Below are 23,724 nucleotides of genomic sequence, written 5' to 3' on the forward strand. Positions count from 1 at the left end.
GGGTAAGGGAGAGATGCCCTCCCATACACTTGTCCCTTGCCCCCTCCAGCAGGCAAAAGAGCTGGCCCTGGGATCATGAGAGCAGGAGAGCCGGCCTTGCCTCTCATCTGCTGCAGAACTCCAGACAGAGGGCCCTGCACCTCACCTGGATAGCACAGAAGTGGAGATTGTGAGTGAGTCCCCACCCTGCCCCTGCATGAGTGAGGAAGACCAGACCCTGACTCTTGTCTGCTGTGTGGTGTGAGAATGAGGAAAAGATGTCCTCCCCCCTTCCTTGTCCCCTGTCACCTATGGCAGGTAGAGAGCTGGCCCCAGGGTCATGAGAAGAGGAAAGCTGACCCCTTGCTTGCTGAAGTGTTTGGGAAAGTAGGCTCTGCACCTCACCTGAGCAGCACAGTAGATGGTGTGGGGGTAGGTGAGCCAGCCCCGAGGGCATGAGGACTGGAGAGCTGGCTCTGGTCCTTGCTGGCTGTGGCACTGGGTGGGCAGCCAGGTCAGAGCAGGAGAGCTTCACCCCAGTGATGTTGGTGTGGAACAGCTAGTGGGATGATAAGCCCAGATACCTCTCAGGCCCAGAACCAGGGCTTTGAGTTGGCCCACCCCAAAATCTACCCCATCAGTGAACTATTGGAGTACATGAAAGGGCTAGTCCAAAACCACGGGATCTCCATGACACAGGGCAACAACAGGGTATCTGAGAGGAGTCCCAGTGAAGTTTCAGGATTGATAGTGTAGCAGAAACCAGAGGCCTCAAAACAGACCAATGACTCATTGCAATAAATATCTGCAAGCAAGGAAGTGTGGACAAAACGGTATAGCAAGGAACATACTGTGTCACTTGATAGCATCCACAAGACCACCTGCTGCTACTGAGGCGTGTGGTCTTAGACACTAACGGGCTGACTCTTGGAATTAGAGATCAGCTGGGATTAGACTCATTTTCTATCAGTCAGAAGATGTCCCAAATAACTTCCCTGATAAGCATACATAATGACACATGTGAACATAAGGAGATAAGGTGCCAGGACTAGGCAGCTCAGTGGTAGTCCCTTACTCGGCATGCACGAGACCCTTGGGCTGACCCCTAACAATAGATACAAAGAAAGGAGGAGTTTCTAAACCAAAGATATAAAAAGGTATTTACAAACCAGAGAAATAAAAATGAATAAGGAAAATAAGATTAAACCAGTAGCAAGTGAGGGAAAAGGAAGACAAGGGAAGTGCACTAAACAGAAACAAATTAAGACGGAAGCAATAAATGCATACTTATTAGTGATCACACTAAGTAAACAGACAATAATTTTCTTATCAACATGTGTGTGTATACCCTTAAATAGTGCCACGTGCAGTGAGCATTAGTGAATTAGCTCGCTATATTTACTACCAAGAGAGGCTCTAAATAGTTTTGAAACCACCCTTCTGACTTAAGTATCTGTCTTTAAAGAAACAAACTATACAAGCTTTGCAGACCCAAAGCTCCGGCTAAGCTATACTTGAGAAACAAACTATACAACCTATTCAACCTTTGCAAGGCACCTACAGGATTCTGTTACTAAGTAAATGCGTGTGATGAGCCACACAGCTGTGGCTGTGGGGAGGGAGCAGCAGAAAGGCCAGAGACTGAGCCACAGCTTCCACCACGCTTTCCTGTCTCAGCCTAACTCCCTTTGCAGGGACATTCCATGGAGAGAAAACAGAAGGCTCTGTACAGTGTGGTTTGGGAGGTAAAGAAACTTAAGATCACTAAGTGTTGAAATCTCTAAGTGTTGAAGATTGACACAGGAGCAATATAAAATATGTTATGAAGCACTTGCAGAAATTGCTAGGCTGGGGAAAATTGTCAAAGGTCCCGTGGGGAAAACGTTTAAGCAACAAGAAAGAACTCCAGAAAGAAGGATGCTCCTCAAAGGAGCACTATTAAAGCCTCAAGAAAAGGCTATACTGACTCAGAATAAAGACAGCAGACAGAAGAAACTTAATTGGCTGAACCAAGTGCTGTATAATGACCCAAAACACAAATGGGAATTCAACACAAAGTAGAAAACTAGGCCAGCTTTCTAAAAGGGGCACAAAGAATATTTATTTATTTAAATTCCTACCCTAACTCCTTCCAACAAGGATTTGGAAGTCTTGAGGATCCTTATGTTACAAAGAACACAGGAGAAAGCTGGAGAAAGCAAGCAAGAGCTGAGGCATAGTTGGGGGGAAGGTGACATCTCTTTAAAGACCATGGCAATAACACTGCAGGTTACACGGGCCATATACACTGTTAAATAAAAAAGTTCTGCCCTCCACAGCCTCGGGCAGGTTCCCTAGCAAGGCACTGACTGGTGAAGGCATCTGCTGCAGTGGCATTGAGCGGAGACTAGATCTCCTGTCCTTGCTTTCCCAGGAGTCTCGGGGAAGCAGCCCACACACCATCATTCGCTCAGCACACTGCTAGGTACTGACTGTGGGAGCCCAGTGGAATATAAATCAAGACCCATGTCCATGGGAGCACCTAGTTCACCCAGCACTGGTTCAACTGCAACCACAACTCTCACATGGGCTCAGTCTGAGGCCAGAGGAAGGAGAGGGAGACAACGGATGGCGCGGCCCTGCTGAGCAGTGGGGAAGGCAAAGGGTTGGAGGAGTACTTGCCACTTAGATAGGACTCTCAGGTGAGGGCAAAGGTCAAGCGCTCTAGGCAGAGGAGACACTTGAGCTTATTTCTTGAAGGGACCCCATGACACTGCACCAGGCATTGGTGACAGAGGTGTCACCACCAAGTGACAGCAGTGTGGTGGGTCACACACTGAGCAGAGGAAAGGGCACCTGCATTCTGAGGTCAGAGCATTAGGAGAGGTCGGATGGGCAGATCCAGGAGAGGGCCCAGCAGCAGGACAGATGCCCAGACATCCTACCCACACTGTCCATCAGGAACCAGCCGCAGGTTCCCAACAGCTGGGCTACTGCAGGAAAGAAAACCTATTCTAATTAATTCTTGGTCAAAGATTGTCAGTTTGGGTCCCGTACTGATTCTACCTCTTGCTTTACTGTCTCTAGCGATATCGGTCTCCTCTGCAGTCTTGCTCTCTGTCTCACTGCCTGGGCTCTGAGGAAGCCAGAGCCGAGGGACCTTGGAGAGCCCTTCTGGTTGCTTTCTCGGCACAGGATTTCATTACTTTATCTGTCACGTACTCCTGTCACACGACCAGATGACCTTAGTCCAATCTCCTCCTTTTCAAGGGAAGAGACTGAGGTCCTGAGAGGCTGAGCTGCTCTCTGATCCTAGACTGCCTTAACCCTGTGGCTGTTTAGTAGCTCACAAACAACCAGAGCCAGGTGAAATAAGTGGCTCTCTCAACATAATTAGAGCAAAGATCACACACTCGAGACAAGAAATGGGGGATTGCTCCACACGAAGAGATGATTTCAAATGTAAGCTACCAGAGGAATCAGTCAAGTTAAAAGAGAAGCCCTGGCAATTATTTCTGAGAACGCGAGGACGGTTGGTGAGGTTAGAAAAGGGTGACTGCAGCCTTCAGCAGGCTGGATTTCTCAAGTTCAAAAGCAGCTGTCAGTTGGTATCTTCTCTAACACTGCCTGATAGGCAGAGCTGCAGTAAGGAATGCAGACTTTCCTGTGCTGTTGCAAGGCTCACCACTGTGACTCTCACATGTACGTGTTTCTAATCTTATCATCACCATCGTCATCACTCTGCCCCAAACACTAGTGTTCTTGGTTGACGCAAAACCTCCATGGACCAGTGGTCTTTCCTAAGGCACACTCTGGTCACTGGGAATTCCAAGCAGCCAGAATAGCTCCGGAGAACTCCGGCATGGAAGGTCTAAGGACCGACTCAGGTACAGCACATACCTTCAGGGATTTGGGGCGCTACCTCCTGAGCCAGGAGCTGCATAGACACACAGCTTGCTTATGTACTGGGATTTACAGCTCCCAATCCCATTTACCCTTGTGCACAGATGCAAACTAAAGCACAGATACATCAAATACTTTGTGAAAGAACCAAATAGCTAATAAGGGGCTAAGTCCTGACTTAAGTCTGGGTTTGGACACGCAAGCCATGGCTATGTGCTCTACAATGCAGGGCTAAACTGGCTACTAAGACTTAGCCACCCCCAGTCCCCTCCTACAGGCAACTCTTCTCTCATCAACTGAGCTATCAACCATCGGTTACTTAACAGACGCACTCTAGCCTCTCCTAAGGAGAGGGAACGGACCACATCTACCACCTCAGGAGACCCTGTTTCTCTCTTCCCTTCCATTCTCCGTTTCTTCCTTCTGTAAGGCTCTAGGGATCAAACTGAGGGCTTCCTAGATGCTAACTAGCAAATGCTATGCCACTGAGCTAAGAGTCTCACTCAGCACTCGGTTTCTTAAAACAGGTTCTTGTTATACAACCCTGCCTGGCCTCTCCAGGGCCACTATGTTTGGTGGCCAAGTTTTCTAAATTGCTAATCCATGCTTCCTGTCAGCACTGACAGCCTGATCTTTCTTTCTACCAAATTATACTAGGATGTCACTTATCAAAAAAAAAAAAAATCACTAAAAGCCACCATAATGATGAACCATACTATGTTTCTAAGCAATGCTTAACGCTAACAACCCAGTGAGGCATTGCGCTCCACTTACAATAAGGCCTTGACGGTGAAGATGTTAAGTAACAGCCCAAGGCCTTACACAAGCAAGGCAACAGAGGCAGTGAGTGTCTCATCCCATCTGTCTGACTTGAAACCTAAGTCCTCTCACCCACCAGAGCAACTTCCCAGGCTTTTATGTTCACAAGAATCACATGGGGATCTTGTCAAAGGAAATTCTGACCCAGATGTTCTAGCATGAGGCCCAAGATTCTGCACTTGTAATAGCTCCAGGTGATACAGATGCTACAGAGTGGCCAGGTACTGTCTGCCGCAGCCTAACTTCAAGTCACATTTGTTCATATCTGATTATTTTGAAATATGTTAAAAGCAAACACTCCATGTCTATGAAGTTACAAGTCATCTGCACATTACTCCCTTTTGCCCTAGCTCTAGTCAAACCAAGAACAGCCACAGCACTCCCCTGTCTCCGGGCGTTCACCTACAGAATATAGGGGATTCTAGAGCTCTCTAGCCAGGTGTTAGGCAAACAGCTCCGCAGCCTCTTGGCAACAACCCAAGTGCCACTGGCCTGCATTCCCACAACCTGTCTTCCAAGAACCTCCAGATTCCCCGGCTGCTGTCGCTCTCACTAGACTCCACAGGGCTCACTTTCAGGACAAGCTGCTCCTTACCTAGGGTGAAGAAGTGGTCACCAGGACCCGGGCAAGCCTCTGAAGGGCCACAGATGGCATACCAGCCATTAATATGTGCAGAACTAAGTACAGTGAACGGATCTTGGCCCACACCACTCTACATAACCTACTGTGACATTTCTTTTCTAAACACCATGCATCTGTCCTCCTTCACACAACTGAGCTTCTCAGCAGCCTCCTGGCCAGACCCTGAAAGCTGCCTGCAATGGCATTTGAGATCACTACTCTGTGGTGTCAGAAATTAAAACTCAATATTGCATGCTGCCTTGGAATTTGGAGATATTGAGAGGGTTTCAAAGCACCTAAAACCAGTCCCCCCAAACACTCACAGCTCCAGGTTACTCAACAGAACGAACTTCCTATGAGAGACCAATTGCAGCTCCTATTTGCCCCTCAGCAGTGGGTTTTGGCTCCCCCAAAGTTGCTGAAGAAGCCAGTCACATCCTTTGGGTACTGCAGAGGCTGCTTCCCACGGGCACACAGTGCTCATCGGACTTCTGCACAGTTTCGAGTTGTTCCCACCCTCTGTCAGAGTTCCTGTGTGGGGCCATCCCTAGACTCCTCAGACAGGAACCCCTCCTCATCAAGGGGGTGAGCAGGAGACAATTAAAACATCGGTTTTGGCCAGTCCACTAAATCCTTTTCCATATCCTTGATTCTTAAATGCCAATGCCAGGAGCATAGGCTAAGCATTTTCTATCCTCTATTTAATTCCCCTAACACCTCCTGTCAGGTAGAAAGCATACTATCTCCATTTAACAGTGGTGGAGACTGGTACCCAGCAAGGGAACTTGCCCAAGATAGCACCGTAGTCATTAATGTTAGGGACAGCTCAACTGCAGATCTGCTTGGCTCCTTGCCCTTAAAAAAATTACTTATATTTTGAGGGTGGAGGAGATGTCACAGCACATATATGGAAGTCAGAGGACAGTGCTGTAGAGTCACTTTTTTCCTTTCACCTTTGTGTTAATCGTTAATTATCACAGCCTACAGACAGTAACCTGAGGAGTCTCAGTTGGAGCACCGCCCAGCTCAGACTGTCCTATGGGCATGTCTGTGGAGAACTGTCTTGATTATTAATTGATGTAGGAGGGCCTGGCCCACTGTGGGCAGTAACATTCCCCAGGCAGTTGATTCTAGGCTGCATACAAGGACGCTAGCTAAGCATGAACCTAAAGCAGTGTTGCTCCACGGTTTCTGCTTTCAAGTTTCTGCACTTGAAACTCAAGTTCTTGAGTTCCTCCACTGTTTTCGCTCAATGACCTGTAAACTAAAATGAACCCTCTCCTCCATAGTTGCTTTTGATCGGTGTGTTTTATTAAAGCAACAGAAAGGGAACTAGAACATATGGATTATGGGATCAAGCTCAAGTCACCAGACTTACATAGTGTCTTTCTCCTCTGAGCCATTCTCCTATCACCTGGCTCCCTGTTCTCGGAACCTCAATTTCTCTGGTTGCCAGAGCTTTCAGGCTCCCAAGCCTCTCCCAGGAGAGATGGAGTGCTAGCCAGCCTGATGGGGATGCCCCCCTCCCCACCCCACCCCCCCGTTTGAGGAGCCTTGCTCTTACTGTACTTTGCTACAGACTGAGTGAAGCTATGTATCTAAGAGAGTGCTGCTGGCACAGGCCAGCTAGCTGGCTGCCAAGAAACTTCCTCAGATGGCCTGAACTTAATTTACCAAAAGGTCTGACTTGGCTATCAGCCTTGCAGATTCACAACCCTATCCTCACAGAGTCTCACAGTTGGCTGGACTTGAGAAACATAAATAACTCAATATAGATCAGAGAACAGATCTATAATGTGAGCTATGTCTATTCTTTGTAATAATCTGTGAAAAGAAGCAAGGGGCCAGAGCAGACAGCATCAGAAAGCCCTTTACAAATCACAGAAGACAGCAGAAGCAAGTTGGCTATATGGAGCCAATGTTTACATAAGGCCCCATAAATCACCTTGGTCGTTAGGGTAAATCAGCATGCAAGTTTTAGGATTAAGGTGCAATGCCAAATGGCAGTGTGTCTGGTTCCTTCCACCACTGAGGTCCTGTATGCTGCAGCCTGGTTCCTCCCGTGACAGATGCATGCGGTCTCTGATGAGCACCGCCGTGAGCTGAGGCTTTGCCAGGCGGCCCCTCACTGAGGTTGGACAGAGCTTTACTTAGCTTTACTTTTACTCTGAGCATCCAGCTGTGGCAGACCAGCCTCTCCCTCTTCTTGCCTAAGCCCAAGGAATCTCCCAGCTGACTTCAGACTCAGCTTCATCCTGTTCCCTTCCTTGCCACCTACCACACACTGGCTGCAGGCTCAGCCCTCGGTCCCTGTTCCACTCGGCCTCACTCCTCCCTAGCTTCCTCCACGGGCCTCATCCACTTATTACTCAGCCTGCCTTGCTACCACTCATCACCAGAGTAAAACTTAGGAAAGAAATTCATTCCCCGATGTACAGCACCATGGAATGACCCTTTGTAAGAAGGGGATGAAAGCCCGTGTGGTGGTGCCTGTGACCTCAGCACAGGGCAGAAGGATGGTGAGTCAGATGCCAGTGTGGGCTGCCCAGCAGGATGCTGTCAAAGACTAAGAGACAGAAGTCAGAGAACTGCAATTTATTTATGATTAGAGACGATACAACTCAACCGTAGTCATTTATGGATGAAGAGATAGACAGAAATTAAGTAGCCTGCGGAAGCTGTTCATATATCTAAGCAATGCTGAGGCCAGAAACCAGGATCCCAGCTTTTGAATCTTATGTTTGTATTTGGGCCAAAACTAAAACACTCAACTTCTAGGCAAACAAGAGAGGCCCTCAGCAGGGAGGATTCTGTGTCTCAGACCGGCACCATACTGGACATGGCCCACAGCACTTTTGTTACTCCTTCTTTGACTGTGATTAAAATACCAACCATTGGTGCTAAAGAGTCAATACCAACCACTGGGGCTCAGTAGTTAATAGCACTGGCTACTCCTCCAGAGGACTCAGGTTCAATTCCCAGCACCTACATGGCAGCTCACAAGCATCTATAATTCCATTTCTAGGAAATCTGATGTCCTCTCTGGACTCTGTGGGCACCATGCATCCAAGTGGTACATAGATACACACACATGCAGGCAAAACGCCCATGCACAGTTTAAAAAATTAAAAACATGAATATAATTTGGAGGCAACTAAATCAGAAAGTTTTCTCAGTGGTAATATTTAATTGGGGAGTCGTGGTTTTACAACATAGGTCTCACTGTCAAACCTCCCTGGGCAACTGCAAGACATGTGAGACCTGCCTGCTCATCTAGAACTAGACAGACACCCTCTGATAAGACAGGAAGGTTGGGGACAGGGAACAATGTATTTACCTGTGCTGCTGCGGACCGACTGTTTTACCAAAACATATCAGGTATGAAGTACAGAAAATGAGGGATACCTGACAGGAAGAATGTATGTGTCCATTAGATCCATTCTAGAATTCTATCAGTGTAGAAAAAGGACGTGAAATGTTCACTGTATTCAAAGCAATACCATTTGAATAGGTTTGAAAAAACTCTGAAAACTTAAAATACAAAGAGATTTTTAAATAAATATAGTATAGTCATATTTGGGGAATATTATGCAGCCATTCAAACAGGTTGCTGGCTGGAGGTATGGTTCATCGGCAATCTGCTTACTTGACTAGCATACATAAGGTCCCGGGTTCAGCATTCAGCACTGGACAAATTTCTCTATGATACCCAAAAGGACAAGAAACCAGAGACAATACAGAACTGGATTTTATGTAATCTTAAAGCTTTCAGAGCCTGGAATGGTGGCACATACCTGTGATCTGCACACTTGGGAGGTAGAGGCAGGAAGATCAGAAGTCAAGGCAGCCTAAGCTACACAAGATCTCAAAAACAAAACTCTTCTGTATCCAAGGACACCGTTGTGACTAGTAAAAAGATAACTCAAAGAACAGGACCACATCACTTAGAAATCAGCTATCTGAGAAGAGCATTAGAGCAGAATGGGCATTCACAGCAATGAAAGGACCTGAGACTGCTCAGGCCAGGCAACGCAGCCAGAGAGCACAGGCACGCATCCCTACAGGCTGTAAGGAAGCAGACAAGGAGAGAAAAATGGCGTGCTGCTGAGCATGGGACAGGGCTGTGAATCGACAGAAGTGCAGGTGGGTGTGCGGATGCTGCAGCTGCCCTGGCAAACAATTTGGAGGTTCCTTAAGAAGCTAAACACACTCACCAGATGTGGTGGTGCACACCTACAATCTGCCACTCAGAAGGCTCCAGCACATAATGAGACTTTGTCTCAAGGGAAAAAATGCTCAACACCAACAACCCAGCAGCTCCATTGCCAGGATACACTCAGGAGAGCTGAAAACACAGAAACTTCTGCAACGGTAGGGACATTAACTGGGACATTAACCACAGCAGGCAGTGCTAACAACCTAATGGACATCAGCTGAGGAATGGGTGCAACACACCTCTCCAAGGTGGAACAATAGTCAGCCATAGAAAGAAGTAAGTTCTTAACACACGCTACCTACGGCATGAGGATTGCAACAGAAGGCAAACTGAGACAGGATTAGCGGTTACCACAGGCTACAGGGCAGGAAGGGAGAGTGACTGAGTAGGACTGCCTTGAAATGATCTAAAAAAAATCCTAAAATTAGTAAGTAATGGTTACAGACATTAACCATGCAATTTAAACTGAATTACATCTAAATAAATTAGATCTAATAAGTTACATCTAAATACATTTTCTGAAAAGAAAATTAGGATTTCTAATAGCATGGGGGAAATGCTGTCTCCCCTCCTCCTTCTCTTTTTCCTCCTCCTCCTTCTTTGTCTTTCAATGTTTTAAGACAGTGTCTCACTGTGTAGCCTTACCCACACTGGACCTTGCTATGTAGATCAGGCTGGGCTCAAATTCACATAGACCTGTATGCCCCTGCCTCCTAAGTACTGGGGTTAAAAGCCATGTGCCACCATACCCCGTACTCGCTCTAGCATGTGCATATACACAAAAACACCGGGTTTCGTGTAGACTGGGCCGCCTCCAACTCCTGATCCTCCTGTCTCAGATTCGAAAGTGTCAGCATTGCAAGCATGCACCATCATGCCCAGTTTGGAAGGGAGAACAGCTAGGGCTTGACAGGATCCAAGTGCAAGTGTACTTTAAAAGCACATGCATGTGCATATGTATGTGCAGAGAGAATATAAAATATGTGTTAATGCTAATGGTGGTTGTTCCTAAGTACTGTCTTAATAGGGGATTCATTGTCTTCTTCATATGATTCAAAATGCACTGGTTTTATTTATCTGTTTATTCATTTACCGGTGCTGGAGAGCAAACCTGGGCCTCACATGCTGGGCAAGCAAGCACTCTGTCACTGAGCCTTACCACCTGCTCAAATGTGTGCTATGCAGTCAGGGCATTTAAAAAAAAAAGGAATCCAGGGGCTTACGATGGATCTCAGTCAGTAGTGCCCTTGCCTAGCAGGCCTGAAGCCCTGGGTTCTAGTCCCAGCATCATATAAGGAGGTATAGTGATATATAATACCAAAAATCATAAACTCAGAACTCAAGAAGTAGAAGTAGGTGGATCAGAAGTTTAAAGTTGTCCTTGGACACACGTTTGAGGGAAATCTCCGATACATGACTTTCTATTAAAAAAAAAATTTTAAAACTTCAGAAACTCAGGTAAGCCTGTGTAAATTGCTTCAAAGGCAGGGTCTGACACAGCTCACCCACTAAACATTTACACTCCTGCTATGTGCAAACCTCAGTAATCAAGGCACTGCCAGGATATATCCTTATGTGTAAGGGTGGGGTTTAGGCCCAAATTATTCAGGGAAAGAGAAGTCATAAATTTCTTACATTACCCACAAATGCCCAACTGCATCTTATCAGACAGAGTTCTCTTTCCCCAGGTGTGGTTCAGTAGTAAACCAAACTACACAGGTGGTGCAAATCCCAATTGTAACTGTGTTACAAATGATGGAACCTGTGTGGGGCTCAGGTTCCGCACCTCCCAAACAGGGCTACTGAAAGGCTGGGTGAACGCAGCCAAAGCACTGCCTGTCAGGAGCACAGCAAGTGCTTATCAATCAAGCCCCCGATAATCTCCAGCATCACCGCCACATCCAGCAAGAAAACAAAGACGGAGAAAAGGGGGCTGGAGCAATGTTTCCATGCTTAGGAACATATCTGTTCTTCCAGGAGACCGTGGCTCACAACTTCCTGTAACTCTAGTTCAAGGGGCTCTGATGCCGGATCAGACCTCCTTAGGCACCTGCACAAATATTCACTAACCCACACATCCACACATCATTTAAAATAAACCTATAAAACTATTTTACAATTTTAACAGAAATCTCCAGATCACTGGGAAGGCTGATTTCCACAACTCCAAGCTGGGAGCAGCCATCTGACTCCTACCCCGACTTTAACCACCACCGTAGGCAACTAATTGCTTCCCCAGATTCTCTGTTTCTAATGAAAGTCTTCTTGAGGCGTCTACAAGATACAATGAAGCAAAAACATCAAAACAGTGTAGCAAACTGCTCAACCCCTCTTAAGCGGCTGACTAATTCATAGAAACAAGCGATTCTGCACGGCTATTACAACAGAAGGAGGCTCTGCGGGACTTAGGTGCCTTTCTGGGCACGCTGCTCTGATCCAGTTCATCCAAGATTACTCTTCACAGACTCCCCTGCAAAATCCCCTGAGCAGCACAGCCGCCTAATGAGCGACTGGGGATTGTGACTGCATTATACTTAATGCCAACTTTCCCATCTTGCAGTCAAGAGTCTCAACAAGCAATCACTGCTTTAATGCTTTAAAATCCAGCCTCTTAGGTGTACAAAAGACCCTTGGCTTTGTCACTGATAGGCCTTTTGCTCTGACCTGAAAACCTGGATGACTTACAAGTTCTCCTAACTTGATTATCTGAATACATTTTTCTTCGGCAGGGAATACATCTGGACTACACATTTAACACAGGGCCAAATACCAAATCCCCATCTGATGTACAAATGAAAGCGCCTGGCAGGGACCCAGTATCCCACTAAGCACTGTGATGCCAGAGGCTGTGTGCTCAACAGTAAAGGTCTGGAGTGTGCCCTCTATAGCTGCCCAGGAGTGAACATCAGCTTGGCCCTAATGAGCTAAGACTTGAGGCAAGTTGATTATGCTTGGGAACCCAGTTTCCTCGTGGGTAAAATGGAGATGACATCAGGGCTTGCTTGGCTCATGAGGTCTGTGAGAATAACCTACTCCACATGAACAAGCCAATATATATCAACAGCTCCTATAGTACCACAGATGCCCACAGTGAGCTGTTACTGCCCAACACAGGATGCTACTTCAAGGAGAGGAATATAAGCATTCTCCCACTGAAATGCTTGCTCTTACTACTGTGCATCATCATTTTTAAGTTATAGTTTTGTCTTTGATATATATCAGATTTACATAACGGATTTTATGAGCAAAGACATGATACATTCCCACTGTCATCTCACACAGCTGATTTGGGCTGGAAGCCTGGTAGTAAAGGGGGGTGGGGGTGGGGATGGGATAGTGTGAGGCCTCTCCTAAGAGCCCTAGGCCACAATCTGAGTCTCATACAAACCCTGCATATAACAGGAACGAGTAACCACTCAGATGGCCCCAGCCCAGTTTTCACATGTCACAGCTGAGTGTTTTACCTTGAAGGTCCTTGCTGATGGAAGTCTAGGAAGAGGCTCTTCCTGTTTCCTATCTTACATGTGCAGCTACATCTCACACCAACTGGTCCAGGCCATCCTGTGGATATCTACCATTCCTCACTGAGAAGTCAACTGGAGCTGGGGATTAAACCCTGGGCTGAGAGGTTTCACCACTGACCTAAGTCCTTATTACATTCGTAATAATAAATAGCTGTCCTTTGGTACCTGTGTGTGTTGACGCTAATCCCCCAAAGTTATCAAAGCCTTTGGATGCCCAAAGTTCACAGAGCATTGTGCAGAACTCTGGATTACCCATGCACATCCTTTGGTAAACTTTCATCTCTTATGCAAGTGCCGTTCCGGCAATTGTCCAGGAAAGGAAAACCCGGAACATGTTCAGAACAGGTGCACTCTTCCCCAAATATTTCCAATCCAAGTTGGCTGAATCCATAGGTGAGAAACCCATACGCAAACGGGGCCAACAGTTTATTCTAAATGGTAGGCAATGAAGAAGACAATCTGGAAAGTTGAAGACAGTGGGAGGTTGCCATAGGGACCCATCCATAGTAGGTAACTCTTATTAAGCATTTCTTGTAGTTGTATAAGTATCTTATACAAGTGGGACAGCATAATCCTGTACGACCAGTGAGTCCGTTACTAATATTAACCTCTTACTACTGAGGAAGTGGAGGCTTGACAAGATGTAGAGATTTGCCCAAGTAATCAAGTCAGAGGGTGGTGGTCAGTAAATGAACCCACACTGAGATGACAATGTTACCAGAAAGTTCTAAGGCCCAAGACTGAGACCATCAAATTAGATGAACCTAGTCCTCTTACATCTAGACAACTGCTCAGAAGTACCACACACAGAGTACACAAGGTGTTTTTAAATGACATCAGAAAATAGGTGTGAAGTTCCCATGCACAGCACTTACTGCATCAAGAGGCCCTGGATTCCATCCCCAGCACCAATGAAACTGACAAAATGTTAGAGCCTACTTAGTCTCTGCTGTGCAAAGCCCTGGCACAGCGTGGACCTTAAATGCTCACACAAGCCCACATGCTAAAAGCGTGACCCTCAGAACGGAGCTACTGTGAGGTGGTGAAAGTCTCAAAGGTGAGGTGTATGGAAGTCTGGGCACTGCGACATGTCCTAGAGAGGAGAGTGGAGTCGGCTCTGCACGATCCTAGTGCACCAGGTCCCAAATCATCAGCGCCAACCAACTGTGGGGCAAACCATGAGCCCAAACTCTTCTCTTCCATGGCTTGCTATCTCTTGGGTGTTCCATACGATCCCATGCTGTTTCCCAGTGGTGTCTGGGAATGGGGTGTGCCTGTCCACCCAGCAGAGCTCTACTGAACTCAGTCCGATGCCCTGTGTGATGCCCAGCACTACACAGACAAGACGCTTGGCTCTCAGGGAGCCCATGGCCCTCTGGGAAGAAGAGGCCTATCTCTGCCCGGATCTGCTTCTCTTCTGCCTTTGTAGAGAAGGCTGGAAGCACAGAGTGACTCTAGATGCCTGTCTTTCCGCACCGTGTCCTACCGAAATCCTCAGATCACTCGGCCCTCAGTACCCTCTGTGTGCGCTCCACAGAGCAACACCATTCTCCTCTCCTGTGCTGTTAACTTCTTCCTTTGTCTTTGAAGAATTGGGAATTGCTTTCATCTCTAGCTTTCCCCCAGTCCATCACCGGGGAGTATAACAAGAGGGTTATCTTAAGGAACTAACAAAAAAAAAAAAAAGCAGGAGTGTAGCTTCTCCCCTGCCTTTAACGCTGGCGAAGAGCCTGTGGGATTCCATCGTTATTTGCTCAAAAATGTTCAAAGGGAAACAGGGAAAATCTCATCCTCACCATTCCGCAGCCCAGGAAAGAAACCCAGAACTCTAGGGGCCAATTACTCCACCGTCTGGACTTTGACCTTCAGAAGTCTCCCTCTGGTTTTAACCTGACTGGAACTGAGGGCAACTGTCAGCAGAGGGCAGCTGAGTGAGCAGCTTGTGTCCAGGGTGATCACACTTAATGACTGCCAGGCCCCCAGTGAACCGCTCCAGAGTTACAGTGCCATGCAAACCTACAGGCTAATAGAGCACATTTCACTGTCTCTGCTTTAAAGTCTCTACCTTCATGACATCGGGCTAGGAGCTGGGCACTCAGAACCAGGGCAGCCCTTTGAAAACCAATCATGGCTGGTGGCTCTAATAAAGCCAAAGGGAGGGGCCGGAGCGGGCAGAACACATAGAGGCAGGGAGGCGTGAGCGAGGTTGGCTGTCTGCGGACAGGAGTGAGCAGCATTCTGGATGGGAAGCTCGTGCCAGCGCTAAGAACACAGCCAGGCTAAGGAGAATGCTGCTGTCTCCCTTTTTCTGCTTTTCCCATGACAAATGGGGCTGAAAATTTAAAAAGCAATCTGTAGAGGGCCTTGTACAGAGCTAAGCCTCATTTACCTCGGCAGTTCTAGTATGGAGCCTTCAACATGTACTTTTGCAAGCCTAAGAAGTTTACTGTGACCTTATCCTCACATTAATATACTGGAAATCTTTCTTCATAACTTTTAGAAATGGGAGCTGGGAGCGAAGCTGGTTGATTCTAGCTCAGTGGAAAGCACCTCCATGCATGCATGCCTCAAAGGCCTAGTACTACCACAACAGTAGATTAATAATTGGGACCTTAAATTGTAAAAATAACACATAGGAAGAATAGAAAATGGCCTCAGCAGGTTGGACTTCTCTCTATATACATATATGTCACACTAATAATTAAAGACGTCATGGAAATGAGAGGGGGACGGGAGACAGTGAGGGGAGGTTGTGGGGTGGAAACGATGGAAACATGAGATTCACGTATGAAATTCTTACAAAATAAAATGTTCAAATAATCGGTGCCAAAGAACTAAAAGCTGTAGTAATTTGAACAATGGACATGGGGCCACTGCGTGGCTTTTGTGTGGAATGAGGACTGGCTCACAGGCTGCACGCTCTTACTGGAGCAAACCTGGACACCCTGACTCAGCTGGAGTGAGACTGGTATTCACTGGCTTCCACTTCTAGTTAAAATCAGAAAATATGAAAATCTAAATAAAATAGGTGAAAACTCCTTATTCAGGCGACTCTACCAAAGGGGTGGGGTAGGGCCAGCAGTCTCTAATGCCCAGTGGCCAGAGGGGCACACGGGAGATAATTATGTGAAACAACTAGTGCAGTGATAGCACTTTGTGCGTGTTCAACAACAGTCATTTTATTCCTGACACGCTACTGCTGGATGGGTTAAGGGAGAGAACTGCTCTGAAGCAGAGCTGCACACTTAGGGGTTCCTGGGTGTGGAACAGCAGGGACCCTTTCAGGTACATCTCCCAGTGTCCCCCCCCCTGTCACCCTCTTGTTTCCCCTTTCTAGTTTATGTGTCCATTTAACGGGTGGTCACTGGGGCCTTCCTAATACAGGACAAAGTGCTCAGTTCTCAACAGGAAATGGTGGAGACAACAGAGGAGCCTTTGAGGGGATGATGTATTAGCATGAACACCCTAAAGGAGCCTCTATGAACATGCATCCGGTTGCATGTCAGAAGGCTGCTGCAGTGTTGCAAAGCACTGAGTGACAGGAGCTTTAGCCAGAGGAGAAAAGGAAGCCGAGACCAACAGACCAGGGGCTTAACCCACAGCAGCTTCTACCACCGCCTCCTGCTGACGTAAAGAGGAAAGCATGTAACCAATTAGAGACATGTAATACACAGTCAACAGCCATGTTGAACACATTAAAAATCACACCATATAAAAGATTAGCAGTGACGAAGCCATATGCCAGGCTACATGCTTAGCATGTGCAAGGTTCTGAGTTTAATCCCTTGCGCTAAAGAGAAATACATCCAATCTATTTTTAAAAAAGAAAGAAAGAAAAGAAGAGAGAAAGAAAAAGAAAGGAGAGAAGAGAAAACAACAGTGTGGGCCACCGTACAGTAATCCCAGTATTGGCATGAAAAGGCAAGAGAATCAGGAATTCAAGATCACCCTTGTTGACATAGGGAACTCAAGGCCAGCCTGCCTCACATGAACCCATCTCAAAAAAGAAAGGCAGGCAGGCCGGCAGGATCTGCTAACGAGGTTGTTAAGCGTCACTACCCACTCACTGCTCACTAGTCTCCCGTAAGGTCCTAACATTCACAGGCATTTTTGAAGCATGCGCATGTCCTTAAGTTTGCCAATTATGTCCGACCACTTCATACAAGAAACAAAACCTAAACAGGCACTTTCGGAACTCTAGAGGTCAAGGTCACAGACCTGTACAAAGTGACTGGCTGTGTAACTTCACTCTGGTTGTTACTGACATACGACATTCATTATCAGCTCTGCTCCTTCTGAGAGGTCAAGGACCCTGTGAGGTCTGATTAAAGTGACGCTCTCCTTGAGGAAGAATGGATGGCATTGGTGAGGATTCTTAGGCATCTTCAAAGGACGCATGGGTCCACTGAGAGTCACTATTTCTCTGGAGATTAAAGACCTTGGGTTTTTGTGGATCCGTTAGTTCTACTGTATTTACTCTGGTTAAGGAAAGGAGTTACTGGGTGTCGAGATTCTGGGATCTGAGTTAAACAACATCAAGGAAAGAGAAGGAAGGCAGCTTTCTTTCCTCGCCCGCCCTCCGTTCTCTGGAGGGCTGCCAGGGCCTCACAGTGTGCTTTCTGCGAATGAAATACAGTAGCCTCTGTACAGCTTTAAAAAAAAAAATGACAGCTTCATCTCTGAGCGTAAATGTCCTTAATATTTAACTCCTTCCGATGCGGTTAGTAAGCTCGCTTCTCCACATTACCCAGATGACGGCTCTGCAAGGTAAGCAATTGGAACCAGAGAAGCACATTCCCCTATTCAATTTCCTGGGGAAACCAAAGCACTCCCAGGGTTGAGAGTTGAGGAAGGCTGAGGGCTGGTGCCGCCCCCCAGGGTGTCAGCCCAGGTGGTTGCCGGGACGGGTTATGTGCGTCCTCAGTACGGACGAGGCAACAGGGCACACCAATTTGTTTTTCAATCTATTTTACTTCAGTTCAGAGCATCATCTCAGACAGACAGCCCAGGAAAACAAGCCGTACTTCGGTTCCTCCCAGCCTTCCTCAATCTCCAAACGCAGCTGAGTGTTGCCAAAGTGCAGCTTGTTTTCCTGGGCTGCTGTCTGCACTGATGCTTTGAACTGAAATAAAATAGATTGAAAAACAAATTGGTGTGCCCTGGCCCCTCCCACAGTCTCAGGCCTTGCTTCAAAGCTGGCGTCACCACCTCCTCTTTACTGGAGCCCAACAGACCCAAATCACAAAGCAGAAACAGCAGAGCTCAGAGGGGAAGGTCCCACCCAGACCCAAAATAGCAATTTAATTCTGGGCTTGCAGTTCAACACTGCATTAACATGCCACTCTGCGGCCAGCTCCCAGATCCATTCTCTGGCCTGGGTGACATCTTCTGATGACATGCCCAACACGGTTACTGCATACAGTTTAAAGCAAAACCTGACACCCATTCTTCCACGTGACAGCTCCAGCAAGCCCTCAGCTTAGCACAGCCTGTGGTTGCTCATGCTCACGCTCTGTTCAAACCTATTCCAAAGGCCTGGTGCTTTTCAAGTATTCCACACCATAATACAGGAAGCTATGCTTTTTTTTGTTTTGTTTTGGGTTTTTTGTTTGTTTGTTTGTTTGTTTGTTTGTTTGTTTGTGAGACAGAGCCTCATGATGCTTGCTTTTTTTTTTTTTTCTGGGCTGGCCTCAGAAATCCACCCTGTTCTTGCTTTTGAGTGCACAGACTAAAGGTGTGCACCACCAAGCCTGGCTTAAAGGATGCAACTTTATTAAGAAGATTTTGAAAGGAAGTCCACAATCAACTGCAAACACACCCTGTAGGCAGCATGCAGCATTTCCCCAGAAATCCCTAAGAAAATGCAGATATTGGTGCCAAAGGTGTAGCTCAGGCACAGAGCACTTGCTTGGTGTGGTGCAGGCCTGGGTTCCATTCCCGACACCCCTCAAAATTCAGGTGTCTCCGACTGAGGAACACACACACTCCAAGCTTAAAACACTAAAACGATTAAAAACTTTCTGTGTAGACAATTGTCTAGCTTGGTTTTAAAAACGAAATTCTGGGTTGATGAGATGGCTCAGTGGATTAAGGGTACCCGCTGCCAAGCCTGTCATCTGAGCTCAGCCTCTCACGGTGGCACAACATAGGGGAGAAGCAAGCCCTGTAAGCTGTTCTTCCTTCTCAGTCACACTGCTGCAGTCAGGCTCCCACACTGACCGGCTACACTCTCCTCTCTCCCAGCCTCCTCCTTCCCCCGTCTCTGTCTCTCTCTGTCTCTGTCTCTGTCTCTGTCTGTGTGTGTCTCTCTCTCTTTCTCTCTCTCACACACACACACACAATTAATTTAATTTTTAAATAGCTTAGAAGAACAATTAAATTCCACTTGAGAAAGCTGTTCTCTATTTAAACACTAGTAAAACTCTGTCTCCTCCCCCTAAAAAAAAAAGATAGAAAACCGACGCCTATCCTGACACCCCTCATTTTGCTAGTAACATCTGGATTTGTACTGTTATTTAATACATCTGGGACCAAATTTGGGCATTTCCAAACAGATTTAATTACCAGCAAACACACTGTATCCCAGCACTCCACACTGAGGCAGGAGGATAGGTTGCTTTACCAGTTCATGACCAAGAAGACCCCCACCCCAAAAAGAAAACTTGAACTATTAGGATTTTTGTTGTTGTTGTTGTTGTTGTTGTTTTGGAAGCCGCACTGTCCAGACTGTAAGAGCAAACAAAAGCACTCTGGGATGCACCAAGCCACCCAGCTCTGAGCTCTTGGTGTGAAACAAATTCCCGGGTATTTGTTTAATGAATCCTCAAAAATGTGTATATTTACGAACCTATGGATACATGAAGCTGTGGCATTGGCTAGTAGCTGAGGCCACAAGATCAAGGTGTGGCATGACTCTTGTGGACCTCACAAGCTTGCAGGAAAGACAACAGACGGAACACAGCAGGGCATGATCTGTTTATTGCGGCTCCACACTCCCTATGCATAAACCATGTAACACCAGCCATCTCCCCCTGGGTAAAATGTTAATCCTAACACTATCTGTGTCACAGGCTGACAGTTCATATTAAGCCTTAGTGCCAGTACCTGGCACAAAGAAATTGCTCAGTGAGCGTTAGCTACTTATTTAATTGCTAGGATGCTATGAGATAGGTATCTGAAATTATTCATTCTTGCCAGACAGGCAGGGTGATGTACAACTGTAATTCCAGCATTTGGAGGCTGAGGCAAGAAGATCTCAAGTTAAAGGTGAGCCTGGGCTGCACAGCAGGCCTTTTTTTTTTTTTTTTTTTTTTAAAGAAGGAGAATTATTTCTGTGCACCTATACATTACCGAAGCCCTTTGAAGAATTTAAATTCCACAAAGAGGCAAAAGTCGTGGTCCTCTTGTGTAATAACACATTTCTAGGAATCATACCTGCACATAGTAGAAGCACCTGAACAACTGATTAAACTCATGCAAGCATAGGTGTAAAAAACAAAAAAAACCAAAATAACTGTTAAATGGGTCATGGATAGCTGGGCGTGGTGGCGCACACTTTTAATCCCAGCACTCGGGAGGCAGTGGCAGGTGGATTTCTGAGTTCGAGGCCAGCCTGGTCTACAAAGTGAGTTCCAGGACAGCCAGGGATACACAGAGAAACCCTGTCTCGAAAGAAAAAAAAAAAAATTGGGTGATGGAGCTTGGCAAGAGGCACACGCCTGTAACCTCAGCACTTGGGAGGAAGACTGGAGGAGCAGGAGCTCTAGACCAACCAACTGGAGATATGTGTGTGTGTATATATATATATACATATATATATATACACACACACACACACACGTACATATACATATATATGTATACACATACGTATATACATGTGTATATACACATATATACATAAATGTGTATATATACACACACAAATACATATATGTATATGTATTTATTTCCAGGCCAGCCTATATATATATACATATACATATATATATATATATACATATATATACATACATATACACACACATATACATATACACACACACACAAATACATATATGTATATGTATTTATTTCCAGGCCAGCCTATATATATATATATATATATATATATATATATATATATATATATGTATATATATAATATGTGTGTATACATATACACACACACAAATACATATACGTATATTTATTTATTTCCAGGCCAGCCTGGGCTACATGAGGTCTGTGTCAAAACAAGCACAAGACAGAATGGGAACCTGTCACCGAAGAACCATGTCTACATTGAGCATAATTTATGCCAAGCACTGAAAATTTGCACTTCCTAACCCTAACCCTACATTGATTGCTTAAACAGCTATAACCCACACCAAGATTTGGATACAATTCCAAGGAAGAGCACTCCCAGAGGGAGAAAACTTACAGTTTGAGGTAATGTGACCTAGGCTATCATACAAGGGGGATTTCCCAGCGACAGCCTCACATTGCCAGCCCTATAAGCTAGCACACCCTAATCACACTTCACGTTTTGTGCAGGGAAAATACACTGCAAAGCTACGTAGAGACATAAAATAGATGGCCAATTGCACACACTGGGCGGGTGATAGCTTTGTAAGGAATGAGAGACCACTAGCTTGACGGCATCATGGAAGCTAGTCACATATCGTGTCAACTGTGCCTCGGGCCAGGATTGGCAAACTTCTGTAAAGCGCCGGAGAGAAATGACTCTGGCTTTATGGACCTTTCCATCAAAGCCGAAAAGCAGCCGGGGCAACTGCGCGCACTCCCCCGCCCCGCGGCAGGCGAGCGGCCGGACAACCCGTTAAAAAGAAAACAAAAAACGACCATAGCTGCGTCTCCGTGCAACTTCACTGCTGGGAGCTGAAGTTTTATTTCCCACGACTTCTATTTCCCCGCAACTGTTTTACAGCGGATAAACAAAAGCTGAGAGCAGAGATGGGAGGGAGCCCTCTGGGCCGGGGCGTCCGCAGCACAGCCCGGGAGCCGGGGAGTGAGGGCCGCAGATGCCAGGCAGTGTCCCGCGTCCTTCCACGGGACGCAACAACCTAGGCTGCGCCCGAAGTGAGGGCTGTTCCCGGGGGCCACGTCCCGAGGACAGCGGACGGCGGCGGCTGTGACCGACGCGAGCCAGGCGGAGCTCGCTCCGCGCATCCCCTGCGTCCCCCAGGGGTCCTGGGGCGCCCCTCACTCAGGGAGTCTCGGGAGCCTCCGCCGCGACAGGGGTCTCCGCGCAGAGTCCCAGCGCCGTTTCTATGGTTACCTGCTCAGCACCGATTCAAACTGCCGTTCTTTATTGACAGCGCCATTGAGGACACGAACACTCCTGCCCGAAGGGAACAATAAAGCTTTCTCCATTCAACAGCGCTGGAGACGCCAAAAGGCAGCCATCTTGGGGCCGGGGAAAACGCCGAGGGCCGTAGCCCGGATGTGCGCACGCCGTAGTCACGTGCTGGGGGACGGTCTCGCGAGAAGGCTGTCCCTGCATCACGTGCACGCTTTCTACCAATGGCAGGCTTCCAAGTTTGGAACCTGGTCTGCTCTTGACCTTTGACCTTCGCCTCACAGTACCTTGGGAGATGTTTCCTTAGCATGTTCCATAGCATGATCCATCCCTTACCTAGCCACTTCTGAGGTTTGCTGCGAAGAGACGACAAAGATTTCTTTCCTTCTTTTGTAACAAACAGTCATGTGCAGGGCGAGAACGAGACTGATTTCTGGACTGGGCTTGGTATGGGTGTACACGGGGTTTCTTTTGCCATTATCCTCTCACGTTTTAACCTATAGCACCACACGCTGGTTATGAACCCCGAGTCCAGTGTCCTGGCAGTCAAATGGATGTGAATCGGATCCAGTTAACATGAGCCCCATTGGCACTGGTCATGAGAGCTGTCCCTGCATCACATGGAGACCCATTTGTCCGAGATCCAGGCTTCTCGTTGCTATGTCTAGCTCCCAATGTGATTACAGCTGTTCCATGGGCAATGACAATATTCAGTCGTCCCCAGCACTGTCGCTGTCAGCTCGACTTGATGCAATACCTTTAAAACAGAAACCGAACCTATGGAGCAGAGCTGTCACTCAAATTTCTGTCATCTAATACTGTGACTGCAGTTTGCAGCTACTGCTGAAGATAAATAATTAGAACACTCTGGGTCATTAGAGCACTCTGGGCAGCTGTTCTAGTTAATTTTTGTTGTGATAAAATATCCTGAACCCCCTCCCCCCCCAAAAAAAAGTCTAATGAGTCAGGCTTAGTGACCCATCTTTTAATCCTGGTGCTTTGGAGGCAGAGGCAGGCAGATCTCTGAATTGTGAGGCTACCTTGATGTGTGTGTGTGTGTGTGTGTGTGTGTGTGTGTGTGTGTGTGTGTGTGTGTAGTTTCAGGACACCCAGAGCTACATAATAAGACCAGGAAGAAGGAGGAGGACCAAGGGGGGAAAGATTTTTTTCAGCTTACAATTGCAGGTTAGTCCACCACCTTGGAGAAGTCAAGGCAAGACAAAGACTTCAAACCACTAATCACACCACATCCATAGAGCAGAGAGAAGTGAATGCATGCATGTTCTTGCTTGTGCCCAGTTGGATTGCAGGCACAGTTCAAGACTCCTTGCCTGGGGAATGGGGCCACCCACAGTGGACTGAGTATTCTGACATTGGTTTA

At 46.8% G+C, this 23,724-nt stretch overlaps 1 protein-coding gene across 3 annotated transcripts in view; it reads right to left on the reverse strand.

Moving 5' to 3' along the window:
- Positions 1–22,497, reverse strand: part of Zbtb40 (zinc finger and BTB domain containing 40) — a 69,089-nt gene extending 46,592 nt beyond the window's left edge. Inside the window, exon 1 of one of the 3 annotated variants that reach the window (XM_006538763.4) lies at positions 22,323–22,495. The gene's annotated coding sequence lies outside the window, so the exon portion shown is untranslated. Of the gene's footprint in view, positions 1–22,322 lie in introns of all 3 variants that reach the window. The other 2 variants (NM_198248.1, XM_006538764.4) reach the window with 2 other exon arrangements.
- Between the last annotated feature and the right edge of the window lie 1,227 nt (positions 22,498–23,724).

Source organism: Mus musculus, chromosome 4 (assembly GCF_000001635.26).
Source record: "Mus musculus strain C57BL/6J chromosome 4, GRCm38.p6 C57BL/6J".
Taxonomy (NCBI): Eukaryota; Metazoa; Chordata; class Mammalia; order Rodentia; family Muridae; genus Mus; species Mus musculus.